General features: G+C 47.5%; 2 long non-coding RNA genes across 2 annotated transcripts; one reads left to right on the top strand and one right to left on the bottom strand.

The window, feature by feature from the left end:
- The first annotated feature begins 1943 nt into the window (after positions 1 to 1943).
- On the top strand, positions 1944 to 12028 carry LOC143443124 (uncharacterized). The gene is made up of 3 exons (XR_013111878.1): positions 1944 to 2063; positions 10442 to 10529; positions 11891 to 12028. It is a non-coding gene; the product is annotated as an uncharacterized LOC143443124 (long non-coding RNA).
- LOC143443115 (uncharacterized) lies at positions 2344 to 16334 on the bottom strand. The gene is made up of 4 exons (XR_013111865.1): positions 15719 to 16334; positions 15536 to 15591; positions 3215 to 3395; positions 2344 to 2489 (listed from the first exon to the last, which is right to left on the bottom strand). It is a non-coding gene; the product is annotated as an uncharacterized LOC143443115 (long non-coding RNA).
- Between the last annotated feature and the right edge of the window lie 5707 nt (positions 16335 to 22041).

The following is a 22041-nucleotide window of genomic DNA, read 5'->3' as shown; positions in this document are numbered from 1 at the left end:
CTGTGGGGTCCTCAGCTGCTTCTGTCTCAGTAGGCCAGCCCTCACGGTCCCACCCTGTCCCTGTTCCTAGCCTCCCTCAAGAACACCATTCCTTTAGTTATTCCCCAACACACAATTTGATTATTGAATCCCTACAGTTGTCCCGACCTGTGAGCCGATGGGCTCAGGCTGCAGCTTTAGGAGAAAGCAGACAGTAGCCACAGGTGTTCTTTCATGTCAGGACAAACTTGCTGTTATTATTTAAGAAAGCTTTAAAAAGTATACTGATGAACAACTTTGGAGTTGAAAACAAAATGAAAGACATTCTCAGCCCCGCCCTGGAGCTAGTCCTCTGTAATCTCCCCGGTCTTCTTCCTTCACCCTGTCCTGTCCCATCCTTCTCGGTCCTTCCCTCCTGCCTCTCCTCTGCATCCCTCCCACCAACCATCCCAGCCTATACCTCTTCTGCTTGACTCCCTACAGCCTCCTGATCCCTTTGCATACCCTACACATCCTTCCTCTCAGCCTTGCTTTCTTCCGTCTTACTGGAGTGGGTGCCTGAATTCACCTCTCTCCAGGAGCTGCCCTTTGGCAGCCTTGTAGAATCAAACCTAGAGACTGACTCTGAAAATGGAGAGTGAGAGAAGGAGAGGGGAGAGGGAGAGGCAGAAAGGGAGGGGTGGGGTGGGGGGGAAACAGGAAGAGAGGGAGGGGCAAGCTAATAGTGGACAAGCCCTACTGGAAGCTTCTCATTGTCTGCCAGTGTGGAGGCCTCCGCACCTGACCAACCACTCAGTTATCTCAGAGAGCCTGAGGTGCTGCAGCCAGCCATCCCCCTGTCACCACCAGCTCTGGCCCTTGTGTATGAAGAAAATCCCAAGATCATGCTTCCTGTGGGCTTCTGCAGTAAAAATTGAAGAGGTTGCACAGCTTTTCCTTGTGTGTCTGTGTGTCTGTGTGTAACCGGGAACACAACGGAAGTTAAGGGAGAGCTGCAAATGAGCTCCCTGTAAAAAAGAAGGCAACAAGGGTGCTGGGCAAACCCCTTCTCACCTTTCCATGCTGTCACCAGCAGGTGGGCCATCCTTATTACAATGTCACCAGCAGGTGGGGACTTTCTGTCAAGTATTAGCAAGCCAGTGCTGGGAGTTTCTTGCCTAGAGAAGCCAACATTTGTCCCAGCAAAACTTCTGCCCAGACCCTGTTGGGATTGAAGCAAAGAGAGCCAAGCTCGGGCACACAGGAGTGCCCCAAGCCTGGCTCAGCTGCAGCTCTGCTCCACTGGGAGCTTCTGCCTGGCCTTCTAGTTGCTGGAGTTCAGCCTGCACCTCTTTTACTTCCGGACTTGTCTAGGTCTTATCACCAGGAGCAGAAGGTTCCAGAGTCCAGCTGGAGGCCTGCTCCAAGGCCTGGCTGCCCTTCCTATCATCTTACACTGCTGTGTCCCGGAAGTACTCAGCCCAGCCCTAGCTGCTCTGGCTTCCTGCAGCTTCTTCTACAGAGTGGGGGCTGCTTGTCTCTAGGAGAGCTTGCCTACATGTAGGTGGAGGGTGAGGAGAGTTCTGCCTGATGTGAGGCTCAGATTCACAGTGGCTGGAGGGACTGCATCTCCTCACAGGGCACTTCCCTCACACATGCCGGCTCTGTTTCCACCCTGTCTCTTTTCTCACCCCCTCTCCTATTCTTGATTGCCTTCCCTCTCTTCTCTGGACCTTACCTTACTTCCAGAGCCTCCTTTACCTACATCAATGCTGTCTGAACCATTCCCTCAGAGCTCCTGGGATCCTCCAGCACCCAGCCCTTGACCTGCTTCCATCTACCAATCTCAGGGTACATGATCTATCAGGTCAATGACAACCAGCAGTGAATGTTCCAAGTGACTGACTAGAACAAGTAGACCAGAAATAACAGTGATTGAGGCTATGTGTGACCTCACAAATGCTCCTTGCTGGTGTAAGATGGAACATTCTAGAAGAGTGACTAGGAGATACACTTCTCCCCCTGACTGCCTCCAAAAGCCACCAATGATGTGTGTCTCAGATCTGACATTCTGAAATTTGGATATTAGCCTTGTCTAGAAGCAGGTATGTTCTCCTACCTACTGATCTGTCCAAGTCATTCTAGGCTAACAGTCTTGGTTAGTGTGGCAAAGGCCATTTTGCCTGGCAGATGTGAGAGTAGCTGTGAGTAGCACAGCTATTAACACTGTTTCTAACACTACTTCCTGTGTACAGTGCCCACTTGTATCTCAGACTAAGACCATGTCTAAACACAAGATGAGTCCTAGCTTCCTCCAAAATACACAATGGGAGATGAGCCTAATCCTGCCAGTTAGTTTAAATGTCAACTCACTACAACCTAAGATTACTTGGAAAGAACTTTAATTGAGGAATTGAAGAATTGCCTAGATCATATTAGGTTGTGGGCATGTCTGGGGTTGGGTGGGGTCTTCATTGTTAATTAATAAGCTCAGTCCATCATGGGCAGCACCATTCCCTGGGCAGGTAGGCCTAAAGTGTATAAATGAAAAGAGTTAGCTGAGCACAGGCAACCTAGTAAGCAGCAGAGATGTGTGCATTTCTCTACTCTTGACTGACTAGCTGCTCTGAGTTCTTGCCTCGACTTCCCCTCAGTTGAAAGGCTACAACCTGAGACTATAAGCCAAATAAGCTCTTTTCTCCTCTAGGCTGCTTTTGATCAGGGTGTTTTATCATATAACTAAGACACACACCTTCCTCCAAAATACCTGTTAGGCTCAGGTCCTAGAAAGAGCAGTCTCTCTCTCTCTTCTCTCCACTCACCAAAGGGCATAGCATCAAGAGATTCAGTTATGACAAGAAACTTCCTAAGTGTCTCTGTGAGAGGCCAGAAGAGCCCTGCAAGGCTGCAGGAAACTCAGATCCAGGGAAGAGGAGACACAGAGGCCACCCCCATGGTGCTTTGAAAAACTGAGGCAAAATCCACATGGAATATGGGCTTCCTTGCCTCATCCTCTGTCCCCCCAACAAGAACAAAACCAGCCCAAGGTGAGGTGGACTTATCCTGGCAGTATCTAGATGCTTGCTCACAGCCATCTGTGTTACTTACTAAATAAGCCTTCTTAGCACAGATCAAAACTGACCAAGGAGCAGGAGTGGACCTATTAACCTTTGTGGGTCAGCATATGGAAGTTTGCTGCTATGGCATCTCTTTCCCATCTATCCTCTGAGGGAAGAAGCAGAACACTGGGACCAACCAGTAGCTGTGGCAGAAGATGTCTGGCCTGCCAGTCAAGGACAGACAGAGGGTCCCAGGCTGACACATATCCAAGGCTGAGGTTGTGAAGGCTGAGCAGGAACTGTGTGCCTCCTGGCCAAGCCCTAGGCCCGAGAGAATGGTCACAGTGAACAGAGGCCACAAACAGATTTCCAATAATCCTGCAATTGAAAACAAAACAAACAAACAAAAAAAAAAAAAACCCATAAGACTTATAAGAATCTGCGTTCATGAGAAGACACTTGTAGCCTCACCACAAACATCAGGAACGGCATAGTGTGTGTACAGCTGCATCAGGTCTGAAGACATTTTACTCTCAGATAGTCACCCGACAAGATCCAGATGATGCAGCACGCAGAGGCATCAGCAGAACAGTGACGTTTAGAGACAGGGAAAGCTGATTGTTAATAATAGATGAAACTGAGCAAGACAAAACCTGGAAAACCCCAAAACATTATAGTCCACACTGGAGAGAAACCTACTAGAGGGTCCCAAATTGGGGTTTTAGAAATTTGTGTAATGCCACTAACCAGGAGTGTCAAGTCAAGAACTTTCTAAACTCCATGAAAATCTGTTTGGTGCCATACCTCCCAGTAAACTATGGCCTACAGGCAGTCCCTTGTTTTTATAAGTAGCTTTACTGGAAGCTGCCACTCTCCTCTGTTTGCCTCTATCTACAGCAGCCTTCCCTCCAGTGACAGGTGAGGAATGACAGAGACCCCAAGTTGCTGGTTGTGTGGCCCTTTTCAGACATGCTCCCTGACTCCTTGACCAATAAAATTTGAATTCTCTTTTAAATACCTACACAGAATACCATTTGACCAGTGGACTTGGAGATGACTTGGTTGGTAAAGTGCCCCACAGTGCAAGCATGAGGACCAGAGTTCAAATCCCCAGCACCTATGTAAAAGCCAGATGAATTGATACTTACTGCCGTGGTCCCTGCCCTGGGGAAGTAGACAGTCGGGTCTTGGAGTTTACTAGCCAGCTAGCCTAACCAACAAGTCTCAAGTTCAGTGAGAAACCCTTGAAAGAGGAAAGCAGCTGAGGAAGGTACCTGACTCTCAGCCTCAGCCCCCACGACCTTGAGGCAGGAGGGGAGATGGCTCTGTGTTGAGCTGACCATCAGTGGTCTGTGAGTTAATTGATCATGCCTTTGTAGTAAGGCTTCCATGAAGACACAGGACAGGGTTCACAGAGAATCCTGAGGGCAGAGCATAGGGAAGATCTGGACAGTGAGGGCTGGGAGAGGGTCCAGGCCCCTTTTTCACACCTCACTATATATACCTGTCTTCATCTGTATCTTCTGACAGTAAGCTTGAGAAAGTGTTTTCCCAAGCTCTGTGAATACATCTTGCAAACTACTGAAGCTGGAAGGATTTGTGGAACCCCCCACAGAGCTCAGCTGCACTGATGAGACAGCCTGGAGCTTTCAATGAGCATCTTAAATAGTGGGCTGGATAGTTTTATGTCTGCTTGAGGAAGCTAAAGTCTTCTGAGAGCTGGGAACCTCAATTAAGAAAATACTTCCATAAGATCAGGCTGTAGGCAAGCCTTAAGGGCATCTTCTTAATTAGTGATTGATGGGGGAGGTGCCAGCCTATTGTGGACCTTGGTAGTGGTCCTGGGTTCAATAAGAAAGCAGTCTGAGCAAGTCATGGGGAGCAAGCCAGTTAGGAGCACCCCTCCATGGCCCCTGCATCAGCTCCTGCCTCTAGGTTCCTGTCCTGTTTGAATCGCTATTCTGGCATCCTTCAGTGATGGACCATAATGTGGAAGTATAAGCCAAATAAACCCTTTCCTCCTCAACTTGCTGGTTTTTCATGGCAGCAATAATAACCCTAACTAAGACAAGAGGTGATAGGGAGGCTGTTGGAGATAGTCTTCAAACTGTGGGATGTGACCATTCATCTAGGTAGTATCACAAATCAATTAGGTTAAAAGAATTCCTGTTTCGCTTGTGCCACAGTAATAGCTGCTTGCTGGCTGAAAGAAAGTAGCAGGTGGCTGCTGTCAGAGGTGATCTGCATTGTGAGAGTGTACAGCAGAAGCTGAATTCAAGTTCTGCCTTTCCACTACATGTCCATGGTGTTGGTGAGACTTGTGGGATATATGCAAATGCAACAGGCGTTCATTTAGACTCCTTTGACCTAAAGCAGCTATGTGAGTTACTTTACTCAGCATTGCCACTGTCAGCATTATGACAAAACATTCGATAGATGCAGCTTCAGGGAAGAAATGTTTCCCCGTCTCACTCTTCAGAGATCTCTCCCATGGTTGCCTAGCCTCGTGCTTTAGAACACAGCATCATGGTGGTTAGAGCGTGCAGAAAGAGAAGCTGGCTATTCCCCTCATGGAGTACAAGAAACAGAGAAAGGAAAGGGGCAAGAGGCCACATGTAACCTTCAAAGGCACACTCTTAGACATAACTGGAGAGCAGGTTTCACGTCCCAAAGTTTCCAGAGTTTCCCAAGATAATAGTGCCACTGGCTAGGACCAAGCAGTCAACACGTTAACCCGAGACCACAGCACCAATCATTTTAAAACAATCTATGTGACAATTAGAAAACCCTAAGTACTAAGTGGATGTCAATTGTAAAGATTTGTAGTTAATCGTGTAGGCTACAATAATGGACCTGGGTTATGTGAAAAAGGAGAAGAGTCATTATCCTTTAGAAATACGTTGTTGCCATACAATTGCTGTAGTAATGGCCTCCAAGGCACTACTCCCTGTTTCAAGGTTATTTGCATATTCCCTCCTACATGAATTCTGGGTTTGGCTGCATGACTTGTTTTGGCTAATGAGATGTTAGCCAACTGTGATGCAAGCAGGGGCTGGTAAAGTCCTTGCATACTGGGGCTTGCCTTCTCTTGCCGCTGGCAACTCTTGGAAGGCCGCCACTGTTGGAGCAAGCCCAAGCTAGCCTGCTACAGAGGCCATGTGGAGAACTGAGCCACCCTGCCTGATTGCCAGACCAACGAGGGAAACCTTATGAAAGGCTCTTCAATGCCAGTCAAGTCATGAGCTGGCTGCTTCCACGCGATGCCTAGACGAGATGGACAGAAGCACTAACCCTTTGATAGTTTATCAGTCTCCACTGTCAGGATCCCATAGTTCTACAGTGGCCATTCATTGATAACCCTACATATGTCTGGAAACTCACTTCTCAAGAAGGGTGAATGCAGGTATAGAAGAAACAAGATTTGTTCTGTGCTGACAGTGAAGCTCATGAGGGTTTCCTCCTGTTCCACCTCTGGTAATATTTGAAATAGCGATTTCCAGAATAAAAGAAAGAAGGAAGAATTAAAAAGAGGAAGGAGCCTGAGGAGATGGCTCAGTGGGTACGGTGCTTACTGGGCAAAGGTGAGGATCTGAGTGCAGATCCCTAGAACCAAGGTAAACCTGGGTGTGGGCACACACATCTGTCCAGCAGACTACAGGGAGACAGGAGACACAAACGGGAGAATTCCCAGAAGCCCATCCGCCAGCAGGTCCAGCATATATGTACAGGTGGAAGACCCTCTGCCCTCCACACAAAAGCTTTACACATGCAGGGTTTCACACAAACACGCTTCCATTCTCAGATTCATGTGTATGTGCACACACACATACGAATGCACACAAACATACGTGAATGTGCACACATACACACACACACACATGATACAAAAAATAAAGTAGAGGGGAAGGAAAGGAGAATGAGCTTTCAATCTATTAACAAACAAAACGAGACCCAGAGAAGCAAAGTAAAATTTCCAAAGTAGCATAGCTAAGTCCAAATAGATCTTGTTGCTGGGTTTCCGCTACCAACAATCACACAAAAGAGGAACACATAGAGACAATTGCTTCTTGCTTGAGAAAAACCTGTAGCTGGTCTAAAGCAACAGGAAATGGCAAGACTGCCGATGACAAATGATTTTCACCTATTATTTGGGGGAAAGCATGTTTTGCCATGTGTGTACATTGTATTTCATAAAAGACAGACAAAGATGCCTCCCTTCCACGCCCTGTTCTGCTGCTATTTGGCACCAACACCTTGCTCTGTTTTCAAACGTGTGCAATAACTATGACAGAGATAACCAGGGCCACAGTACCGTGTGCCAGGACAGCAATACTAAAAATTCATCCGCAAGTCCAAATATATTGAAGTTGTCTCTTTCCCACACATTCAAAATGAGCAAGGCTTTCATTATGCATCAAATGGGGAAATTAAGCAGGGCAATTATCTGTCTATTGCCCCGGGATAGCTTGGGCACTGTTTAATCAGACGTTGCTATGGGAGGCTGCAGACTGCTCCTGACCATAAACAGACATTAAAGAGAGTTGCTTCATAAAAAATAAAAAAATAAAAATAAAATGAAAGAAAAAGAAGAAGTCTTCCAAGCCTTTATACCCAGTGTTGGTTTCCCTGAGAACTTCTGAACCTTAGAACTCGGCTGGAGTTTAGGGGGAGGAAGGAAGATTCTAGAAGGTGATAAGTAGACTAAAAAGCCAAACACAACAAAGTTAAACTAAATTGCTATCTTTCTCTTAACTGAATTGGCAGGGGCCCCTGCCTTGCTTTTCTTGAGAGTGGTGTTCAAGAGGCCCACAGGGCGCTGTATTTGTGTTTGATGACTGGTCTGAAATCCTAGAGCCTTGGAGCCAGCTGGCAGAGCCTGGTGCGGCCTGTGTGTCGCCAAGGGCAGAATCAGCAGTACTGGCCACAGCTCAACCCAGGGGTGAAGGGATCCTGGGTGGGCGGAGGCAGGGCCCAAGTTCTCCCTCCTCAAAGGCCTGCGGGATCAGAAACTGAATCTTGGAGAGTTCTGATTTTCCCTGGGTCACACTCAAAAGTCATATTTTGTCCTGACTATTTTCCATTTTCTTAAGGAGAAAACTTTCATGATCAAGGGGGTCAGTGGGTAGATGTAATAGAGAGATTGAGAATTCTGGACTTAGTGGGGGGGGTGGGTTGTCAAGATTTCTTTCATTCTGTAGCACCTTGGGTTTAGCCAACCTAGGTGCCCCTGGGAATGACAGTTAGAGACCCTTCCTCACTCCCTCAAAAGGGAAAGGCATGAAGAGACACAGTATAGCTCCCTCATCAGCAGTTCTGTCTGTAGCCTGCTGCACAGCAGAGCTGAGCCTGTTACTTCCCCCAGACACTGAAAACTGCCACTTTTCACCCATCTCCTCTCTCTACCCTCTTCCTGTCCCACTTCCCTGTCCTACCCCTTGGGATATCTCACTGCCTGAACACGCAAGAGGACAGCTCACAAACTGTCTCTCAGGCAGTCCTGAGAGACAACTAATGCTTGCCAAACAATGGGCCACATTGGCAACCAACCTAGATACAGACGAAGCGGGGGATGGGGATGGATGGAGGACGGAAGCGGTTGCCTGTGTCATAGTGCTAACTGGCTAGTTGAATACACAAAAGGGTGTACGTGTACCACGGTGCAGTAAACATAGACTTCGCACTTGACCAGGAAGTAACTTCTCAAACCTGGCAGGAGACTGGGCCAAGCCCAAGCTCCTCAAGACAGACCTTCCTTAGGGACTTAGTCCAAGCAAAGCGTTGACTAAGGCCAGCTTCCCACTATCAGCAAGAAGGATTGTGGCAGGCGAGTTAGCAAGGGCTGCAGGCTGTGTGAGGGAACCAGGGGGCGGGGAAATTGTTAGCCAGAGCCTTTCTTATCTCTTTCTACAGAGGCGCGGGGCGGGAGAGTTCAGAGTGCCTGAAACATTGACATCATGTGGTACTAAGGACAAGTTGAGTAGTCCAAGGGCTAGCCCAGACCTAGTTTTGGTGGTCAGTTCTTGCTCTAAGTTATTCTACAAACGCAAGCATCTCAGGACTGCTAGGGCAAAATGCAGTCACAGGTGCAAGGTGGAATAATACTTAGGACTGGCCACCATCAGAGTAGCTAGGGTAAGAGACATCTAGACATTTAGATATCGGTCCCTGGGGATGGGTGATGGGGCCTACCCCGCCCCACTCCAGGAGTTTAGGGTGCTGAACCGTGTGGCTGACACCAGGGGGCAGGGAGGAAGATGGCACCCTGAATGAGCGCTGCCCAGAGGAAGCCAGAAGAACGAACAGGAAAAAGAGAGGGATCATGGGGACGTCACTAGGGCATCTTGCACACTCATCTCCTCAACAGTCCCCAGAACAGTGCAGCCAGACATGCGACACTTCTGAGATTAATCTACGGGCCCGTAGCCTGGGTCAGCCACCGGTGTCCTGAAGTCTCGCCCCGCCGCTCAAGCCCCCCATTCCCGCTGTGGGCGGCCCCGCCCACCCATGCCTGTGTGTCCTGCGCCATCTCCAGGGAGGCATCAGCGGACAGAAGCCCTGTCCTCCAGCCTCAGCCAAGTCACTGACGGTGCTGACCCATTTTCTCTCCCACCTCCCCAGCCAGAGCCCAGAATAAACGCAGCCTCCCAGCAGAGTGGGTGCCACCAGCTCTCCCTGCCCCCACGCCCCTTGCACGAGAGGTTTGGGGAAGTGGGTGAAGGGAGGCTAAGGGAAGAGGGAGTGGGGAGGGAAGACAGAGAAGGAAGGAGAGGAGGGAGGAGGGGGGGGGGAGGTCACGCCAGCGCCTGCTGCCAGCTAAGGAGGAAACCTTGAAGCCCTGAAGTGCACATCAGCCCCAGGCTAAGGATTCTAGAACTCCAGCCCCAAGCTCGTGCCTAAAGGCTCCAGGCTCAGTCTTCCCCTTTCTGTGCACTCATCTCCCGAGCTAGTCTTCCCCAGGCTTGGATAATTTTGAACAAAAGCACTTATTCATTACCTATGAACTTGGGGAACTGAGGGCCCGTGGTAAAACAAGGAAGATGGTGTCTGAGATGATGTCAGCCTGGCACTGGGAAATAAAGGGTCCTGTGGCCTCCTTCTCTGTCCCCAGAGGACACTCGAAGGCCGGTTGAGGTGGCCTTGCTGCCTGACATCACACCTGAGAATGTCTTCTGTCTGGCTCAGGTGCTCTTTGCGTGTTAATACTTGCCAAAGAACGTTCACAAATTGTCCCTCACAAAAAGACCTTCACCAAGTACAGGGATGCATGTTAATACACTCTTCACAGAAAGGGGAGCAGAATGTTCTAGAGCTGAGAGCAATTAAGTATTTACCAAATGCCAAGCCATGGTCTGGGTCTGGGCTCACCCCGGTTTAACCTCACATATCTCATAAAGGTTCATTTCTGTCCTCTGATTTTTTCAAAGGTGGAGCCTGAGCCACTGCAAGAGTGAACTGCACGCCTGGCTCAGGCAAGCAAGACGGCCAGGATTGGAGTCTGGCTGGCTCCAGACAGTAAGTTAAAGACCTTTCTGTACATACTTTACATGAACTGTTTTCTCACTAAGAATACTGTTTTCTGCCACCTTCCTAACACACCTATGGAAGAAGAGGCAGCCCGGCACACCTAAAGCTTTTACAGGTTTTAAGAATGTGTGTGTGTGTGTGTGTGTGTGTGTGTGTGTGTGTGTGTGTAAGATAGAGAGGGGGCGAAGGTGTCCTACAGCCAGCCCGCTCCTTACTCGATACTGTCCACAAGCCAGGACCCATGGTTCTCCCTCAGGTCAGAGATAGAGAAGAGTCAAGGGCAGAAAATCACAGTGATGACCTTTGGGCTGAGACACATCTACCCCCATAAACTCTAGATATCACAATTGAAGCAGAACAAAATGTGACCTGAGGGTAGCTTTGTCCAGCTGTGGTATCAAGTCTGGTGGTGACAGGGACCTAGAGTGGGTGTGTGGTGGCTCCATACTGCCTAGGACCCTATGGGAGGGCTGAAGAATCAAGATTTCTTTATTATCCTCAAAGCTGCCATCTCAGTTTGTGGTTTGGATCATCAAACATGGCTCAGTGGCTTAAGCACTTGTTGAGCCAGCCTAATGACCTGAGTTCAATCCCTGAAAGTCACAGAAGAAGTAATGAGAGCTCCAACTCCACAGTTAGCTTCTGACCTTCACGTGCATACCATGAGACGTGCACCACACACACTTCAGCGCGAGCTCTTTCCAGTGCTCCAGCGCTCGCACACACACAGATCATACACACACTATCGTCAGTAAAATGTATAAAAAACAAATGAGAAAGAGGATTCTTTATCTTTTAAAGAAGATGCTTCTTGAATAACAGTAAAGCCGTTCCTCAATAAAGCCACTGTAACTTGCAAATGGCTTTAAAATAAAGTGACTTTGACTCATGTAACAAGTGTGATGGTTTACTTGTCAACTTAATGGATCCAGAGTCACTTAGGAGACAAACCTCTGGGCTTATCTACGAGGAAGTTTCTAGATTGTATTTCTAGAGGCGGGAAGACCCATCTTAACTGTGGGTAGCACACTCTGTGAGCTGGGGTCCTGATAGAATCCTGCTGACATGTCAAAGCAAGGCTTTGACTGAATGAGCGTCACTTTGGCACCATGATAGAGCTGAAAAATTGTAAGTCCAACCACCATTAAGTTCTCTCCTCTCTCTCTCTCTCTCTCTCTCTCTCTCTCTCTCTCTCTCTCTCTCTCTCTCTCTCTCTCTCTCTCTCTCTCTCTCTCTCTCTCTCTCTCTCTCTCTCTCTCTCTGTGTGTGTGTGTGTGTGTGTGTGTGTGTGTTGTCCTATTCAAAGAACCTGAGAAAGACCTTGTTTGTTCTAACCTCTCTGCTGTCAGGTTTCTTTGCTACAAGAACTTACCATGACAAAACTGGAGACTGGTAATTCTCCATGGGAGCAGCCACTTCTGACTTTGCCATATGTGACACTACCGTGTGTGAAGATTCCTCATCTTCTTCACATGACCTTCCAGGATTATTTTTTTTTTATGTAAGGGGTGTTAACCTCTGAATATACTATGTTATGAATATATTTTGTTTTATAATAAAAGTATGTTTTTGCTGAAATCATCAACCTTTGTTTCGTTTGGAGGTAGCTTCCATCCTATAATACTCATTAGTTACACTCTGTGAAAACCTTTTCTTCTACATTTACTTGTTTACGTCATGTGTACATCACAGGGGAAGGTGTGGTAGCATTGTGTAGGTCAGAGGACAACTCGCAGGAGTTAATTCTCTCCTTCCACCATGTAAGTGCCAGGGGTCAGGTCTGACACCAAGCACCTTTACCCTCAGAGCACTCTCACTGGCTTCCAGTTACAGTCTCACAGAAATCCAGCTCAAGACGATACAATGCAGACAGAGGGCTGTGTACCAAGAAACTCCTGTAACTACAATCATATTCAGATATGTATGTATTAGGGAGAAATACGTCTTTCAATTTATATCTTTAAATAAAACTAATTTTCTTTCTTTGCCTAAGCCCCTGAAAGTTTTGATTAGGTCTTTAATTGTTTCTGGTTTTTGTTGGCATTGCAGATGTTATCTCCTTCTTGATACACAAAGTACTGATTTTTATTGGTTGTGTCTGATTGTCACTGACGCTTAGAGCCCATGGGCCTCTCGTAGATTAATTACACTAGTACTGACATCATCGTCTGGCTCCTTCGTTACCCTGTGTTCCCCTGGATTCTGTTTCTTCTGCCCTATGCTGAGTTCCTTCCATGTGTGGAGCATTGATTTTCCCATCCCATTTGTGGCACCTGTACAGCGGCTTCCAAAGTCCACCCCACAGATTCCTGAGACTCTTTCAAGGGCATCTAAAAAGTTGAAGTGATTCAGTGGGAATAAAAGACTTTTTTTCTCATGGGTGTTGAGAGGAGCTTTCCAACGCCTGCACTATGCGTGATATCACAACAGCTTGATGGCAAATCCAGATATGGAAATCCAGCTGTCTGCTAAGCCAGACATTGGAGAGCTCTTCAAAAATATAAAAGTGTCACCCTTTTTATTACAAACAGCTATTTTCACAAGTAATATCTCAATTAATGTCATTGTTACTACTACTTAAAAACAGATGGCTGTTGTGAGGTTTTCTTCGGTTTTTATTCATTTGAGGGTCTACCACAATAAATGTTGAAAAGGTTTAAATAAAGCTCTCTGGGATCACCCGTCATTTCTAAGAAACGGGCTGGTCAGCTTTCCCAGTTTTCTGTGTCGGTCAGTTTCCATAACTATATCGAATATCTAAGACACCAACTTATAGGAGGAAAGGGTTGGGCTCGGGCAGATGGCTTAGTTGGTAAAGTGCTTGTAAAATTTAAATCCCAGCACCCTTGGGTAGGAACAGCAGTGAGCACCTGTGATCTCAGCACATGGGAACGGAGGGACGATTCCTAGAGCTTCCTGGCCAAGCAGCCTCAAGAGCCAGTGAGCTCCAGGTTCAGAGAGAGAGAGCCTGTCTTACAAATAAGGTAGAGAGAGATTGAGGAAGACACTTGATGTCTACCTCTGGCCTCTCTACACATACTCAAACCCCTACACACACACACACACACACACACACACACACACACACACGCACGCACGCACACATATGAACACAAAGAAGAAGAAAAAAAGAACATAGGAAGCTAATTGTTTATTTCTAATTCTGTCATGCATTTTGGGGGTTTAGGTGGTAGATCCGAGCATAAAATGTATTGGATACTGAAATTGTATGTCTTAATGTGAAGTTTCATAATTTCCATTCTAAATTCCAATTCTAACTATATAGAGGTTCTTCTAGCTCTGTAGACTTTGGGTCTTGTTAATTCTGGTGTGTGATATCTTTATTTATTTTCAAGGCTTTTATAATAAAGTTTTGTGGGGTGTTTGCTTGTTTGCTTGCTTTTAAGGAGAGAACAGGTTGGTATTAACTCATGGCTTCAAAGGTTTTTGTCTCTAGTCAGCCCCATCATCTTTGGACCTTTGTCTTACTTCGCTTTCTGTTGCTATGACAAGCTCCATCACCAAAAGCAACTTGGGAAAGAAAGGGTTTATTTCAACTCACAGTCCATCAGGAAGAGAAGTCAAGGCAGGAACTCAAGCAGGACTGAGACCCTGAGGTAGGAGCTGATGCAGGGGGGTGGGGGGGCTTGAAGGAAGGGTGCTGCTTACTGGCTTGCTTCCCAAGAGCTTGCTTAGCCTGCTTTCTTATAGCACCCACAGTCACCACCCCAGGAATGGGACCACCCACAGTGATCTGGACCCTCCCACATCAGTAATCTCTCAAGAAAATTCCACACAGACTTGCCTACAGGCAATCTGATTGGGGACATGTTCTCAATTGAGTTTTCCTATTTCCAAATGACTCTGGCTTGTGTCAAGTTGTCATGAACTACCCAACACAGGTAAGGTGAGAAACACATCATTTCAAGGAGCACAGGGCAGACCAGAGCCACTCCTTCCACAGCCAGGATGCAAACAAGAGGTGAGGAAAAGTGGGATGAAGACACTCAATAACCTGACGATATCTCACTAGACCCTACCATCTTCCATCAGGGCCACCACAGGGACAAGGCAAGCATTTGATAAATAGACCTTTGGGAGAAATCTGCTGTTCAAATAGAGCAAGGGGTTCCTGAGTATAGCGTGCTTGGGAACTGCTGGTTTTGGCTGATGGCTTTTTCTGTGTGGGGCAGTTCTTGAGAACCAGTGAACCTCCGTTGTGGCCTGTGCTGTTTGAGAGCCTCTGTGCCACTGGGCACTCAGGGTTACAGAACAAGGAAGGATGTGTGAGGGTGAAGAGTAGCATCGCAGAGCCTCTGATCTTCAGCACTTTGTCTCTCATTTTGGCTAATATCGACCTGACAGTGACTTGGGTGGGACCAGTGTTGGCTCTGGAGTTCTCTGTCAGTGTGACTACTGACCCTAACACTGAGAAGACACCCTGTAAGCCACTTGGAAGGTCCCGTCTATATCCCATGGCTCATTCCCTTTCCTCTGCGACTACCCATGTCCTAATCTCTGGATCCTTAAGAGCACTGGGCTCTAGGCTCTGCTGCCTCACCTGCTCGGCTCCATCATGGCATCCCCATTGTTGTTTTAAGGGTCAAATCTCCTAAGTTCCAAAGGTGCCTAAAGATTTTTAATTTATTCATCTACTGACTAGAAAGGGAACAGTGGGGTTGATTGGGTAGAGAATGTACCTGAGTTTGAGGTCAAAGGACCTGTCTCAAATGGGGGAAGGTCAGGCAGACAGCCAAATGGTTCAGTGGGCAATGGCGCGTGCCACTGAGTCCGATGACCTGAGTTTAGTCCCCAGGATCCACATAATGAAAGGACAGGATCAACTCCTGCAAGCTGTCCTTTGATCTCCACACATATGCCATGGAATGTGTGTGTCTCACTCTGTCCACACACACACACACACACACACACACACACACACACACACACAAATAAATAAGTAGATAAGTATAAAAAACTGAAAGAAGTCCTACCTGGGTGCAATCATCTTAAGTCTGTGAGGGATGTCACAGGAGTTCCAGCAGAGGACCTGGGTATAAACACAAAGAGGCCATCATGCAGAAGGTGTACCAGCTGCTCTTCCGGTTGGGCTTCATTTCATTGAGGAAAATTAAGGCAAAGGAACATAAATCTAGAAGGACAGAGCATATACCCACCCTGCATGCCAGTCCTGACTCGTAGCTCATGCTTCTTGGGAACCCGGCAAGCATCTTCACGTAGTCACTAAGAAGCATCAGGAGAGAAGGAAAGGGGGGGCTGTAGGGACTGCACTAGTTTCTTTCCTTGTGTTCAAATACCTGGCAAAAGCTGCTTAAGAGAAGATTTGTTCTGGCTTAAAGTTGGAGGGACACAGTCATCAGAAAGGTGTGGCAACTGGAGTGTCAGGTGACTGGTCACATTGTTTTTGCTGACAAGGAGTAAGGCCAGGCTGTGAAACCTGAAGGCATGTTCCTAAAGGTTCCACCATGTTCTAAGAGAGTGCCCACAGCTGGGAACCCATTATTCAGACATGAGCCTATGGGAGAAGCCTGCATTCACACAACAGCAGAGCCCACGTGGAGGATGTTGTGGGGCTCTTTCTGCTTGAGGAACACTGCTCTCCCTCCGTGACTTGAGAGCATCACATTGGATGCAGTTGTTTTCTCATGGAAAGTGGACAAGACTCAAAAGATGCTATCCCAGCACAGAGAGGCCCTGGGTGACTCTAGAGCAGATGGGGTAAGGAAACACAGATCGCCTCACATTTTACTTAAAAGCAAACCCTTTCCCCCCAGGAGCAGCGCTGAGCTACTTGCCCTGGCTCAAGTATAAAGAGCAAACCCACTTCTCTGGAAAGTGTGGCCACACCCTCCGGACGCGGGACGTGGGAAAGCCTTTCTTCTCCATTTCAAATGACCCTGTTTCTCCTTTTTTAGATGCAAATGTTTATTTGGTCTGACTTTGAAATACCTCGGTGCAGCTGAAATAATTTAAGACAGCCCTGCAAGAGACAACCACTTCCTGACCTTCTAACATGAGAGCCATGGCTGGGGCCACAGAAGGGAATGCTCAGACACCTGAGGCGCAGCCTGGGCCCTGCCCTCCAGAGCCCTCCTTGGCCCTGTAGACAGGATGGGCTCTGTGCTGGAAACCTGCGGTGGCTGCGCAGATGGGCGGGGCTTAGGGAGAGTTAGTGTTGGGAGGGAACCTTATATCCGCCGGTCACCCCCACGTGGGGCTCACCTTTCAGGGCTTAGCTATGCACTTTACCCTACATCCTAGAGGCACAGGATGTGCTCAGATCTGTGGCAGGAAGTGACAAAAAAAAAAAAAAAAAAAAAAAAAAAAAAAAAAAAAAAAAAAAAAAAAAAACATTGTGAGGACTAAATTCATGAACCAGCAACAACAGGGACAGTATCCAGGACCCCAGATATCTGAACCCACAAAGGCTTGCGTATCTTCTGGAAAACAGCATCATAGTTTCATAGGACCCAGACACATTCTACAGTACACTTTAAATGATCTCTAAATGACACAATACCCGACCGTAAACAGCTCCACTGCACTGCAGGGCTGTTCTGTACACGTGTAGTCCTCCCTCTGGACCTGTGATTGGGGAAATGGAGGCTTCGTTATACCGAGAAAATAGGAGATGGGTGTGTATGCGTGTGACTGACCAAGGGCTGACACGGTGTTACCCTATTTGTAGGCACTGCCTAAAACAGGGAGAGGGTGGCTAGGGCTAGACAGGGTGCCCCCTCGCCGGGCCCCTCCAGCAGATGGTCAGATAGGCACTCACAACAGATGCTGTGGGGATATGGAAGGAGAGACTAGGGTTCAGCCTGTACAGAAAGGCAATGCAGTGCTGAACAACTGGCCCACCACTGGGGAAAATACAGATGAGAAGCTACCTCTTATGTGCCAAAATAAATCCCAAAGAGACCCCAGTAGAGCAAAGACTTAAATGGAAAAAGACATGGACCGTAAAGTAATGGAAGCAAATTTTTAAATGTATACTATTGGAACTTTTTATTATGTTATCTCAAAGACATAAATAGCATCATTGATTTCTTCTGTCAGGCAAAAGCCAGCTGTTATTGCATAGCAGAAAGTGTCCTGGTTAAAGTTAAAAGGCAAGTGGTGAGAAGGGAAAACAAGCTAAAAAACCAATATGCTACCTCCTGAGGATGGAGTCACCATGCAGGATTGGGACGAGCAGGATACATGTGTGTCTGTGACAGACAACAATGTCCTCTGCATAAAAAATGCCTGTTGCTGATGTCATCCCTACAAATCGATAAGACAGAAATCCAACCGTGGAGTTAGAAAATGGGCAGTAGATAGAAACCCTCGCCTCTGTACTTTTGAAAATATGCTTACTCTAATTGTAATAAGAAAAAAAAATAAAACGCAAAAAGAGGCATTAATGAGATCCTGTTCCACCCAGTAAGTTGGGTAGCTGCAGTGGAAGGGTAGTCCCGAACCTTGAGCACTTGGGCAGGTGGTGAAACCTTTACAAAGTATTGGCCTGGTGGGAGGGTAGAGACCATTGAGGACATGCCTTTGAATGGAATATAGGGACCTCAGATCCTTTCTCTTTTGCTTCCTGGCTGCCCTGAAGTGAGCGTTTCGTCTATCGTCATGGAAACAGAAGCGTGTGATAGAAGTTCTTCTCATCTTAGCAGATTAGAATGTTCCAGAAACAAAGGTTCCAAGGACCCTCTAGCATTCCATTTCTGATAGCACAGACATGTCTCAGCCGTCCACGACCTTTCTGAATAGCGCCACCAGGTGGAGACCAAGTGTTTGAACACACAAGCCTCTGAGGGACACTTTACACCCAAACCAAAACATGACAGGGCCTTGAGAAGTAAGAGTCCATTGTCTACAAGCCCTCCCAGATGGAGGCTCTAGGAGAAGGGGTGGGTTGCGGGAGCACTGGGGAGGGTAGTAGCAGAACACACCATTGCCTGGTCCTTATCATTCAGTTCAAGCACAAGGTATGTTTTCCATTCTTTAAACAGTCAGCTTTGTGCTTTTGAGAAGCCACCTCATCCCACCTTTGGGTTCTGGGACAGGGACTGGCAGTCAAACAGCTCCTGCTCATGTTGGGTCTGGGAGGCTGCTGGCTCTGGGGAGCAAAACACAGCACACCCAGTGCTCTACCAGGCAGAGGCCATCCTGAGCTGAGGTCTGTGAGACGTCAGGGCCAGGCAGCCAGAATTCCTAACACTCTTGCAATGCACTGCAATTTTTTCATGTTCCCTAATGGTGAACACTTACCCAGGCATTGCTGATGTCCCTGGATGATGGAAATCCCCAGGGGCAGTGACTGGCAGGGCAGTCTGTGCTGGGGGCTGGTGATGCACACCCAGCAGCTGTCAGTTCAAACTGTTCAGAAGAGACTTCTGAATGTGTCTGGAGCTCATGTGTCACCAATTATCTGTATGTCCCTTCATCCCTGGCAGGGTCTCAGGCGTGTCAGGTCCTCTAGGCCCTTCAGCATATACACCTCTCTCCTCTTTCCCTTGGAAAACAAAAGAGCTCAAATCTTTGACGCTCTAGGAGCAAGAACTTTTGTGAGTAACATGTCTTTTCCATCACACGTAGAGCTAAATGTCTGTTTCTAAGTAGGCACTGGATAATGCCCTGATTAGCAAGCAAGATGCCCAGGCTTACTGGCTTCCGTGATATCCAGCTGTGTGACCACGTTACCCTTCTATATTATCTACAAGGAATACAGCTGTGGGAAATGGCTGTGTCTACCATCCGATTATATTGTCTGGGATGGACCTGGTCTCCAGGCATTTGAGGCTTCAGGGCAAAGCTTCATGTCAGAGAGTCCTCTGCAGGAGCAGAGGCATCTGAACCTAGATCACAGAAGGAGACTTAGTCTCCACGGTGATACAGGGTCATGATCACCTGTGCTGCCTCACTGGGCACCTGAAGCAACAGAAGAGAGACTCCTCTCCTTCCAGGCTCGACTCTAGTAACATGAGCCCCATAACTACCCTGGAGCAGTGGATACCCATATCAGTATCACACCAGTATTTGCTTCTGCCAAAGACAGATATTGTTTCAGAGGTAGATAAAAGTAACTGGGAAAGTTGTTGGCTACACAGCAAGTGGCAGAGAGCCTTTCAGCAACTGTGCAGTTCTCCACCGCTGTCTCATGCCGTCATTATTGCTGGTTTGAATTGAGGAAGGGCCTCTCTCACTGTAGGTGTGGAGGGACAGCAGAGCAAAGTTTAGGAAGACCACATCCACTCCCTAGCACCAATGCTTGGCTGGTTGCTAGGTTGGTGCTATGATTGGCAGGGGCTCAAGAGTGTGGGGATTTCTATGGCTATGCACACAGCCTTGGGCTGGCGCACCATCACCCCTCTTCCTTGGCCTGTGTTGGCAAAATGGCACCTGAACCGGGGACCAGAGCTAGTCAGAAGGGTGCCTCGATGAGTCCACTATGAGAATATGGCACTGTAAAAAAAAAAAAAAAAAAAAAAAAACTCTTCAGAAGTCACAGCAGTCCTGGGACATGGGGACTCTGACTGAGGTGTGAGTACAGTGATAAAGGGTGAAGCTGAGAGAAGGCAGAGAGACTGAGGGTCCATTCCCTCATGTGACTCTACAAATAGTTGCGGGCCACTGGCCTTATCAAAAGATATGGCATGGGAGGGGAAAGAAGCAGCAGGGCTGGTCCAGACTCTGTGGAGAAAGCCATGTTCCCAGGTCTCTCCATGGCCCTCCACAGAGAAGCCTGTGGAGGAGTTGAGGAAGGGTGCATCTGAGCCCAAGGACCTCAAGTGGGACAGGAGATCAGTGTGAGAAGAGTCTGAGTGGCAAAGGAGATTGAGACATAAGGGAAAAGACCTCGCACACATCAGGAAGAGCCCCCCCCCCAAGCCCTTCCCTCACTGAGCCTCCAGAAAGTCAACAGCCTTGGGTCCCCACGTCTCCAGATGAAAGACTTGAAAACATTTACATATAAAGATCACCCTACGGATAACTCTGCTTCCGACAGTGATCTAATGCCATTGCTCTGCCAACAAACATTTAGGGAACCCTGGAGCACTGTGTCCTGGGATGTCAGGGCAGGCAACAGAGTTGCCAGCAAGGAGCAAAAACAAACAGCTGTTGAAATGGCAAAGGTTCGTAGGAATTAGAAGGCAGCCAGAGCCAATGGAGAGTGAAGCCATGATCACACATACACTCCAGAGGCAAGAGGAAAGGGAGAGGAAGAAGTGAGCAAAGCAGAGCGAGGTGACAGGCAGAGGCAGGGGCATGGACATGCTTAGGGAAAAGGCAAAGAGAAGGGCAGGAAGAGATAAAAGACAGATGCAGGATCAGTTGGTTGTTTGAAGTTCTACTAACTACGGTCATGAAAGGGAAGGACAGAGAAAACAAAGGGGAGACAGACGTTCTTGGAGAAAGAATGCAAGGAAGTTAACAACTGAGCGATGGGAATTGCTTAAGAATCAATGGCCCATCAGGAGGAAATCACAGATGCTGCCAGTGGAGACTGGGGAGAACACAGGGAAGGGTTTTAGCATCAAGACTTCACAAAGACAGCAGCAGAGGCAGAAGCATGGCCCAAAGCCCAAGGCCTTTGGAATATTGGTGAGAAATAGTCTTCAACTAAGTTTGTATGACCAGACTGATTACTTTCCAAGTGTAAAATGCTATAAAATTGTTTCTTTCATTATGCTATCACACAAGGCCATTTTCATGGAAGTATATATATGATATGTGAAATGTGATATATGACATGATATATGATATGTGTTGTATAATATATGATATATAATGTATGATACAATATATGATATAGGATATAATATATACATATATATATATATAACACTCATTAGCATACCCCTTTGCCCCACTTCCCTCCCCTTCTCACTCCCTGCCCCCACAATCCCTTCATCCCCCTGGACAGTTTCACTTCTACCTTCCTGTCATCTGTACACACATGAGCTTACAAATCTCCAATGTCTAGAACCCACCAACAAGAGAAAATGCAATATTTATCTTTCAGGCTGACAGTTCGCTTTACTCTAATTACCTTCCACTATTTCTAGGAGACTTTAAAATCTCTCTGGAGACACTGGAAGACTCTCCCATGGAAACAGTAAACTCATAAAAGGGGAGCCTAGAGTGCGGTCAGCAGGGAACACAGATGGACAACAGAGAAGACAGAGACCTCCAACAGAACAGGAAGTGAGAGGCCAAGAGGGAAGCCTACAGGGACGTGCCATGTCAGTCTGATCAGCGGACAGGTGTTTGACAGGGGATGGATTCCTAGGGAAGTTAGCACTGGGACAGTCAGAGCTCAGTAAATGCCACTGTGAAGAGAGGTAGAGGCTGTGGGAAAGAGACATGCTCAGCACTGGCTGGCCAGTGAGCGTGACACTGCAGCTTGGACATGTACCACTGACGGAGTTTAACCAGAGATGATGACAGAAAACAGAGGAGGCAGGACCGTGACTTCAAATAGCTG

The sequence above is a fragment of the Arvicanthis niloticus genome, chromosome 1 (assembly GCF_011762505.2).
Source record: "Arvicanthis niloticus isolate mArvNil1 chromosome 1, mArvNil1.pat.X, whole genome shotgun sequence".
Lineage (NCBI taxonomy): Eukaryota > Metazoa > Chordata > Mammalia > Rodentia > Muridae > Arvicanthis > Arvicanthis niloticus.
The sequence above is the reverse complement of the archived record's forward strand: the minus strand, read 5'-3'. Positions and strand labels throughout refer to the sequence as shown.